Genomic DNA, 10,604 nt, shown 5'->3' on the forward strand with positions numbered 1-10,604 from the left:
CTGTCTGATCTCCGCCTGGTTATATAGACTCAGGCAGACATGGCCGAGTCAAGCGTTCATTTGACAGCCGTCTTCGGAGTGCTTACTATGTGTTAGGTTAGTGCCAGCACTCTTGGGGATCCAAATTCTCCAAGAAACCTTTTCCCCCAGAGCTGAAAAGGTCCAGTGGGGGAGAGGGAACTACATTAGAAGGCAGGAAGGACTATAAGCCATAGGGGTGTATTTGAATTGTGTATATAAAGGCAGTTAATTAAAGATAAGGTCAGTGGTAAAGTACAAGGGTCAGGAGTAGACAAAGAAAACCCGGGTTCATTTGCTTAAGATTATGCTCCAGGAAGCAAAATAAGGCTTGGGCTCATACCTTTAAGACCAATAGGCATACGGGTCTCTGTTTTATCTCGTGGGCCAGAAGCTTCTCACGTGGGACTTAACTTTGTACTTCCTTTATGCATCATTCTGCGCTGGACCATGTGATGGCTACTGGTTGACAGTTGTTTGAAGAACTTTTTTTTTTTTTTTAATTTTTAGTTTTAAGTAATCTCTACACCCAACTTGGGGCTCAAACTCACAACCCCAAGATCTCGAGCTGCGTGCTGCACCATCTGAGCCAGCTGGGTGCCCGAGGAACTTCTGATGGCAGTAAACTCACACAGAATGTTCAAAACCAAACCATAATCTGTGTTACACTTGTACATAAAAGAAACCTACTGTATTTTTGAGTCCAGAAATATGTGTCAAATAAGCCACTTGTGCCTAAAATGCCTTTCATTGTGTTTTACAATCATTTACACAAATGGGGTTTGTTATTAACCTTCCCTGGAGTGATGTTTCGTGTCTCAAACCCATCAGCTCTCTTTCCAGCACAGAAGTGGAGCTCTGCTGACTGCTGCCACAAGTGGGATCTGCTCTGGGTGGGGACTGACGACGCACCTCCCGGCCTCAGCTCCGCCCAGCTTTCCCAGGCGGGCAGTGCCCAAGGTTGGGGGCCACCCAGCCACCAGGTGTGAAAGCCAGACCCAGACCTGCTCTTCTGAGGCATTCTCGTGTGCTTCTCTGTACCTCTCCAAGGGCCAGTAGTCCCTACTGGCTAGAAGTAGAATTATCTGCTGCTGACTGACTCCGAGAAGAAAAGCTTAAGAAACTTTTCAGACACTTAAAAAAAAATTTTTTTTAATGTTTATTTATTTTCTGAGAGAGAAGGAGACACAGAATCCAAAGCAGGTTCCATGCCCCGAGCTGTCAGCACAGAGCCCAACATGGGGCTCAAACCCATGAATGGTGAGATCATGACCTGAGCCGAACTCAGATGCTTAATTGACTGTGCTACCCAGGTGCCCCCAGACATTTTTTGAGAGTAAGGGGGATGCTCACTGGAGGAGATGCTAGGACAGGAGTCATAAACCTAGACATACGGCCACTCTAATTACAGATCTAATGTGAAAAACAACTTATTGAAGATAATACAAGAAAATATTAATGATCTTGACCTAAGGAAGGATTTCTACAAAAAAAGATATAAAAAGCACCAACTGTAAAGGAAAATATTGATACATTCAACTACTCTCAAGTCAAGAACTTCCCTTTATCAAGACACCGTTAAAGGGGTCAAAAAGCATGTCCCAGAGCAGAAGGTATTTGCAAATGTGTAACCAACAGGGCTAGGATCCAGAATATAGAAAGAGCTCCTGCCAACCAGCAAGAAAAAGACAAACGTCTAAATTGGGAAAAGGTAAGGGACCTGAAAAGGCACTTAAAAGAGGAAATACAAACGGCTAATAAGCTTATGAAAAAGTACTGAGCAGGGGAATACAAATTGAACCCACAAGGAGACGCCTACCACATAGGCCAGGTGGAAGTATAGGTTGGTGCTGTCACTGGGGAGGTCGGTCTGACGTTGTCTAGCACACCTGAAGATAGGCATGCCCTGTGGTCAGTAGTGCCTTTGCTAATTAATACCCACACCAGCAGCACATACGAGAACGTTCTCAGCAGCACCGTTTCTCACGGCCCGCGGTATCCATCAGCAGTAGGACAGATAAATGAGTGTGACATAGTCCTACAGTGGAATATCACTGGTGACAAAGAATGAATGAAGTACAGCCAGATGCAACAACGTGGAGGAGTCTTGAACATAGGGTGGATAAAAAAAAGCCAGACTCAGACCCAGAGGAGTACATACGATCTCTTTTATATGTGAAGTTCAGAAATAGGCAAGAATTTACTTATAACGTTTGAGGATATATGTTTATGGTAAAAATACAAAGATAAGTGGTTACCCTAACGTTACCATAAAAACCAGGATGTGGATGCCTTTGGAGCACCACAGGGACCTGCTGAGGCTTTGGGAGTCCTGCCAGTGTTTCAGTTCTTGACCTGGGCCGTGGTTACACAAGTTTTGCTTTATGATAGCGCACGACACGTATGCCTCAGTCTTCTCTGTTATGTTTTACAATATAAAGAAGTTTTTTTAAAAGGACGCATGGTAAAAGCAACCGTGCTGGCTTTATATGAATGAGATAACTTACCAGTGACAGCATCACGCGGGATGTTTTTAAATGTCATAGTTTGAACGGTCCAGAAAAAAAGACAAGATGACATGCCCTGGAAATCTGTCTGAGAGCTCAGAGTGAGCCCTGGCATGATGGTGACACCGCGGTGATTAGCAGCATGAAAAGAAGTTTGAGTCACCTCCAGAAAAGTAAGAGTAAAAAACATTTTTAAAAATATTTCTTACGTGCATCTGGGATTTGAAACGTGTACATAAAATCAAGTTAAGGGGTGCCTGGGTGGCTCAGTCTGTTAAGCGTCCAACTGTTGATTTCAGCTCAGGTCATGATCTCACTGTGGGATCAAGCCCCAAGTCAGGCTCCATGCTGGGATTCTCTCTTGTCCTCTCTCTCTGCCCCTCCCTGGCTTGTGCTCTTGGTCTCAAAGTAAATATAGACTTAAAAAAAAAAAAAAGAAAAACAGCTTAATAAATGTTGTAAATTGACATCCATTTCATTTTTATTCTCAAAAAGTTGAGCCCAAGTCAGCCACATCTTTTTTTTTAATAGTTTGTTTGTTTGTTTGTTTGTTTATTTATTTAGAAGGGGGGAGGAACAGAGAGAGACAGGGAGAGAGAGAATCCCAAGCAGGCTCTGCACTGTCAGCGCACAGCCCAACCCAGGGCTTGATTCCACGAACCGTGAGACCATGCCCTGAGTCAAGATCAAGAGTCAGACACTTAACCGACTGAGCCATCCAGGCGGCCCCAGCCGCACCTTTTGTGGGAGCTTCCCTGGGGGAAAGGAGAGCACAGTCTGTGTTGGGACAGTCCCAGTAGCTGTTACTGGCCCCATTGGACAGAGCGTGAAGGCATGGAGATCAAGTAACTTGCCAACGTTCACGCAGCTAATTCTCAGCATTCTTGGGCTGCAGAGAAAAAGTGGAAGGGAGTCTGCTGCAGTGGGTATCCTGTGCAACAGCAGGCTGGGAAGACAGGTTCAGCGAACAGCAGGAACAAGTCCCCTGAGAGCCCAGATCACCGTGCACGTCTTGCCGCAGCGACAGCCTGACAAGGGCGGGGGCGTCGATACTGTTGGCCGTTGCCCCAGCGCCAGCCGCCTCCACTGAGCTCTGGATCCCGGATGCTGGTGCCGCTGCCGCCACAGGTGGAATGCATTCCAGTCCGTCTGTCCTTTTTGTCACTCACACAGACCCAAAGTCCCAGGCTCAAGCATTCAGTTAGCCAGCACCACAAAGTCCTTTGTCTGTGTCTTAGGGAGTTGGCTTTTGAGGGAGCAAGGATCACACCTTTTAGTGTCCCTATTGATTTCCAGATCTTCCAGGCAACAGAAGGGAGTTCACACACTCAGCAGTCAAAAATTGTCACTTTTAGAGGCAATCAGTAGCAGGGCTCAGCCTGGTGCCCAGGACTACATGAATTTCCACTGTCCCTTCTGTGTTGCTTTGGACCCAGGGGTTGAGACAGGTGGAAAACACCACTCACCAGCAGCAGTGTCCTCACCCCCTTGTGCAGCTGCTGGCATCAGATCCCAGGTGAACAGAAGGCTCTCCCGGCTGTGCTGGAGTGGGGGCTGCAGGTGGGAACCTGCCAAGATCACCCACACGAGTCAGTTCCAACAGCATCTTCAGTGACTTTCAAGCCTGTTTACCGGCTTGGACGATGTGGATACAGGTACAAAAAGAAATACTCCAGGGCCCCCTGGGTGTCTCAGTCAGTTAAGCATCTGACTTTGGCTCAGGTCATGAGCTCACACTTCGTGGGTTCGAGCCCCACATCGGGCTCTGTGCTGACAGCTCGGAGCCTGGAGCCTGCTTCAGATTCTGTGTCTCCGTCTCTCTCTGCCCCTCCCCTGCTCATGCTCTCTCTCTAAGAAATAAATAAACATTTAAAAATTTTTTTAAAAAAGAAATACTCTAGGCTCCTGCTCTAAAGAACCTGTAGTCTAATCTTGTAAAACATCAGCTATATGTTACTGCTGCCTTTAATGTAAGATCCTTAATACAGAATTCCTGAATTCCTCTCTCTGGTCCCCTATTGTATTTTCAAGTATATGTTTTAAGGGTGAAGTGATCTGTGATCTCTTCCCAGTTTATATTTTGCAGTTATTGTCACTCTTTATTCCTAAAAGATGAAGATCGTCAGTTAAACGAAGCTTTAGAGTGTGAACTTTGGGTTGTTTGACAAGCTCCTTCGCTGCCTGGCATAGTTCTTCAGGCGTTGTAAGTGCTCAGTACATGCTGGAGAGTGGTTGGGGGTGGGGCAGGTAGTGGAAGTGATTTGGAGAAATGAGAGAGAACAAGAATGAATTTGATTTAGGTATGGAGGGGCCTCCATAAGGCACCTAGTATGTCACCTGAAATGAAATCAAGAACAATTTTATAAAGGGAGACTTCTCCAGAAACCACAAAGGACCAGGGAAGAGACCGGAGCAGGGCAGGATCCCGGACCAGGGCCTCTGGACAGCCAGAAAGGAAGGCAATCTGGCCCTGAAACCACGCGTGACGTCTCAGCCCGGGGGGAAAGGAGTGAGGTGGACAGTTTTGTGCCTGAGACGGGCCGCTGTAAGGGCCCAGAGCTCTGTCTTTCCGTGACCAAGGACGACCCTGGGGCCTGGGGAGGTCACGCTGCCCAGAGCCAGCGGGGATTCACCCCTCAGGCACTTGGCCCCAGGGCCTGTGTTCTTCATCCCTGCTCTCTACTGCCTCTCAGCAGTTTTCGGACTTCTCTCCTGGGGAGGCATCTTAGAGGCCTGAGGAAGGGAGTGAGGACGTGAGTCCTTCGCACGGTGGGAACGTCAAGTGCGGCAACTCAGGACCAGCAAGGAGGCAGGGTGGCCGGAGCCCAGGGAGACGTGAGGCTGAGTAACAGTGAGCTGGGGGAGCCTAGGAGGAGAGGGCCTTTGGGGTTACGGCGCGGCCAGGCGCTTGCGATGAAACACCTCTGGAAGGCTACCATGAGGCGAGGGTTGTAAGTGCGGCAAAGCGGTGATAGATTCTGTCTCACGTCCACTGCTTTCATTAAGTAGGTGTGGCAGACAGACCCCAGAGTGGCCGTCTGACCTCTGCCCCTTCTAGAGTCCCCCGTCCCCCCCTCCCCCCACCACCTTGAATGTGGGCTGGCCTGTGACTCTTCTGGCTAGTAGAATACCGCGTAGATGTGGGGATTGGCAGATGGGATTAAAGTCCCAAGTCAGTTGATTTTGAGTGAATTGGAAAGGAGATTATCCTGAGTGAGCTTGGGTTAATTAGATAAAAGCCTTTTTAAGAGGGACTTGGTCTTTTCTGAGGCTAGAAACTCTCTCCTGCTGCCCTTGCAGATGCAAACAGCCATGTTGTGAATGACCTCTGGGGAGGGCCACGTGCCAGCGGACCTCAGGCAGCCTTTGGGGTCTGAGGACGGCCAACAGCCAGCAAGAAGCCGGGTCTCTCAGGGGCGCCTGGGTGGCTCAGTAGGTTAAGCATCCAACTTCACCTCAGGTATGATCTCAGGGTTCGTGAGTTCAAGTCCCGGGTTGGGCTCTGTGCTGACAGTTCAGAGCCTGGAGCCTGCTTTGGATTCTGTGTGTCTCTGCCCCTCCCCTTCTCGTGTCTTGTCTCTCTCTCGCTCAAAAGTAAATGAACATTAAAAAATAAAGAAGAAGTTGGGGTCCTCAGTCACCAGCTGCAAGGAAATGAATCTAGCTAACAGTTTGAGTGGGCCGGGCAATGAATTCTTCCCCTCAATTTTGAGGGGAGGATACAGCCTGGTGACACCTTGGTTGTGGGCTTGTGAGACCCCGAGCAGAAGACCTGGCTGAGCCCGTCCCGAGCTCCTGACCAGGACACCGTGAGATGATAAATGTGTGTTGTTTTAAGCCGCTAAATCTGTGGTGCTTTGTCGTGTAGCATAGCACATGAGTACAGTAGGAGATTCTTAACATTACATATATATGTGTGTTGTTTTCCCCCTGACTATAAAGCAACCCTTGGTACTCGTTTCTGTCAGTGTAAGTAGAAACAGGTAAATGCTGGGGACCAAGGAACAAAGCCCCAGAAAAAGCAGGAACCATTGGTGCTGGTGACTATTCACAAGAAAGGGCAGGTGCGCGCCCCAGAGTTCACACACAAAAGCCAGCAGTGAGCAGGCTTCGCAGAGTGTTCCCGGGGAGGTAATCCATCACCCGAGTGCCCTGAAGACATCACGGTGAGGATTTGATCCTTCATTTCTGGACAATAAAATTTCTAGGGGCCTTGCTAATTTTAATACAATGCAAATAAGGCAAACATAAATTGTTAATAATGCTAACAGATGAAGTCACTATTTTGTAGTGACAGGATTAGGTTAATGAATCATAAAAAGCCAAAGGTGGGTTTTGGAATACCACCCAGCAAGACTTTAAGAATGCATTGTTTTGGGGCGCGTGGGTGGCTCAGTCAGTTGAGTGTCTCACTCTTAATTTTGGCTCAGGTCGTGATCTCGCAGTTCATTGGTTTGAGCCCCACATCAGGCTCTGTGCTGGCTGCTGATAACCTGCTTGGGATTCTCTCTCTCCCTCTCCCTCTCCCTCTCCCTCTCCCTCTCCCTCTCCCTCTCCCTCCCCCTCCCCCTCCCCCTCCCCCTCCTCCCACTTTCTCTAAAAATAAATTTAAAAAAAAGTCGGGGTGGGGGGCACCTGGGTGGCTTAGTCAGTTGAGCGTCTGACTCTTAATTTTTGATTTTGGCTCAGGTCATGATCCCAGGGTCATGGGATCAAGCCTCGCATTGGGCTTTGCTCTGACCATAAGATTCTCTCTAAAAAAATAATAATTAAAAATAAAATAAAAATGCATTGTTTTAGGGGAGACATAAGGTTACAAAGGACTAAAACCCATGTGAAGGGTGTGGGTTATCCGAATCTGGCCAACACAACAAATGACATTTCTATAAAGCAACTTTAGTCTGATGGCCTAGTTCCAGCCCTCGACAAGAATCCATCTGTAACCAAAATGCCTTAACTCAGCTGGTTTGAGATGGAATTGTTTTTCTCTGGGGCCTTTAACCCTGGTAAGATATCAAAATAAATATAGCTGTAAGCCTAGAATGATATTTTTTTTTAAAATAAAGGAAATCATGAAGATGATATTGATGATTTTTTATTTGTTTTGAAATTGAAATTCAAATATAAATTTGAAATTTATTATTTATTGATTTTTTAAAGGTTTATTTTTTATTTATTTTGAAATAGAGCACGCGTGTGCAAGTAGGGGAGGGGCAGAGAGAGAGAGAGAATCCCAAGCAGGCTCTACGCTGCCAGCCTAGAGCCCGATGTGGGGCTCGAACTCTCGAACCATGAGATCATGACCTGAGTGGAGATAAGAGACGCTTAACCAACTGAGCCATCCAGGCACCCTTGTAATTGCTTTTTAGATATAGAAAAAAAAGAGAAAGATTTGTAAAATTTCATTCATAAGAGCTTAAAATTGAGCATTAAAAGTACAGGGGGTGTGGGTGTCATCTCGTGCCAGGTGCTCTGGGACAGGAACCTCGTCAACAAGGGAAGGGATCTGGGTTCCGGAATCTGAGTGTGGAGCCTGGCCTTCCAACACAGGGACGTTTATTCTCTTGTAGTAAGAGGATGGAGATCAATCACGGGCATCTCCGTGGAGATGCAAAGATCTCCAAGTGAAAAAAGCAAATTGCACAACAAAACATTGAGTGTCCACGAGAGGGAAAAGTCAACCCTAGTGAATCACATATGCGTGTAACTAGTGGGAAGGGAAGGGATGATGAGATTCGCCCTAAGTCCTCCATGTGACGCCTGTGGGGGCAGAGGGACTGTCCTTTTCTTCACCTGATGTCAGTGCTTGATGTGCAGATGCCCGTGCAGGGTCCTGGGCAGCACCTGGTGCTCAGGGCCAGGGGCCACATTCTGCTGCTGGATGCTCCCCCGGTGCCGCACGCTGCCTCAGCCACCTCTCACAAAAACCTGATGAAGTTGTTATTACCCCATTTTACAGGTGAGGAAGCTGAGTCATAGGTGGGCTCCTAGTTAGTAGGTCAAGGAAATGGAGGCCTACAATCCGGACCGCTTGACCTCCCGGCGCCTGTGTGCTCAATCAGAAAACCGCAGGAGAGCGCCCTGCCTCCCTGATTCTCTAGCTGGGGAGGACGACCCATAGGAAACGATACCAGTCAGCTCAGGTTCCCAGGAAAACATGCCAAATGGGTGAAGTGGGGGCTCGGAGGAGGGAGGAAAGACCCCATGTGGGGAGTGCTTCCCACAGGGCCATGAGGTCTTGGACGATACACCGGAGAGCTGGGGTTTTATGCTGCAGGTGGTGGGGAGCCATTGAAGGTTTTAAGCAAGGAGAGCTATTACACGCTGCTGAGCACAGTGGCTCCCAAGGGTGATACGTCCGTGCTTGGTATGAGGGGTGCAGAGGGAGTAGAGGCTGGGACACCCTAGGGAGGCTTCCAGATGACAGAGGCCAGGACCAGTAACCATGAGCTGGACAAGAAGGTTGTGTAGCCTTTGTGTGGAGAGAGAGAGTGAGCAGGGGAGGGGCAGAGAGAGAAGGAAAGAGAGAGGGAGAGAGAGAATCCATGCAGGCTCCACACTGCACTCTGTCCGTGCAGAGCCTGATGTGGGGCTCGAGCTCACCAACCGTGATATCATGACCTGAGCCAAAATGAAGAATCGGATGCTTAACCGACCAAGCCACCCAGATGCCCCAGGTTATGTAGCCTTTAAAAGAAAGACCTCACAATTACATCTCAGGCTGGGGGGTTTTGTTTTTATAAAAAGGACAGGCTGTAGGTCCTTGCTCCTATACATAGGCGTACAGGAAGGGGACGTGTCTGTTCCGCAGGCGGCTTCTGTGACACCAGAGAAGACCAAAGGTTGCATTATAGAAAGTGCCAAAGGCCAAAAATTATTCTACAATATCCAGTTTTGCTCGCTCTAGTGATGTGAACTTCAGATTAGAGCTCAGATTGGAAAAAGGATTCTTTAGGCGATGTGGTATGTGGTAAGCAGCGAGGAGCTGGTCCGCATGTCACACGCCCATTATGACCTCTGACCCGCAGTGGCCAGCTGAAGTGCTGATAGCATGGGACGTGCCCTGGGCCGAGTGGACCCTGTCTGCTCCTCCCGCCAGCCCTTGCTTTTCTGGATCCCGACACCGGCTTTTGCACAGCCCCCGGGCACCCCCTTTCTCTTAGGTCTACACTGGATCCCCAGAAGGAACTTGACCAAGGAAAGTCAGGAAAATAACCCACAGGAAAGAAGCAATGACGGTCTCATGTGAAGGGCGCTCAGTTCCTGGAATTTAAAGGGGGCCACTCTTGCCAGATGGATATGGCTACAATCCTTGCTCCACCTGTCCCTACTGACACTTTGCGGGACACGGGACAACGCTGGACCCTGGCCGTTTGTCTTTGGCGTCTGTCACATTTGGTCCTTACCTGGCCAGCCCTACGGTTCCTACCTCTCCTAAGTCACGGATTTGATCAAAGATGCCCTTGGCAGTGGTATTAGATGGGCTTCGTCCTACCTCCCAGAGGCAAAATCTGGTGGGTGGCACCTCCAGCCTCTCCCTAATGGCGGGACTCCATTCTCAGAACCTGAGAATCTTGGAATAGGGCAGGATTGTGAGACTGCATTCTGTCCCCCACGCGGTTCCTCCCGGGCTTCCCTGCCCCACGATGGCTCCTCCCCCGTGGCCTTCTCCATGACTGCTTCATGTCAGCCACTGCCTCTCTTCTGCTGGATCATAAGGGGGCTGTCCCCGGCCCCGTCCTCAGGCTCCCTCCTCACGCCCAGGAGCAGCTCGCCAAAGCTAGCCATGACCACGGTGCAAGCGGCAGGTAGGGGCCACTGGACAGGGCGGGCTGGCCAGAGGAGAGGGTGGAGTGGCTGGAGAAGGAGGAGAGGGGACGAGGATGGGCGGGTCTTTGCAGCAGAGGTGGCCCCTCTCCTTGGGGACCTCCGCCTGCTCAGCCCTCCCAGGCCTCCTGGTTTCACAGAGCTCCTTACCGACACCATGTCAAAGCCTTGGTCCCTTCTGCTTTACTCTGTGACCTGCAGGAGAAGCAAGCTCTGGGTGTCACTGGCAAAACAGAATAAGGACAGAGAAGG

This window comes from Panthera onca, chromosome E3, assembly GCF_046562875.1.
Source record: "Panthera onca isolate mPanOnc1 chromosome E3, mPanOnc1 haplotype 2, whole genome shotgun sequence".
NCBI classification, from domain to species: domain Eukaryota; kingdom Metazoa; phylum Chordata; class Mammalia; order Carnivora; family Felidae; genus Panthera; species Panthera onca.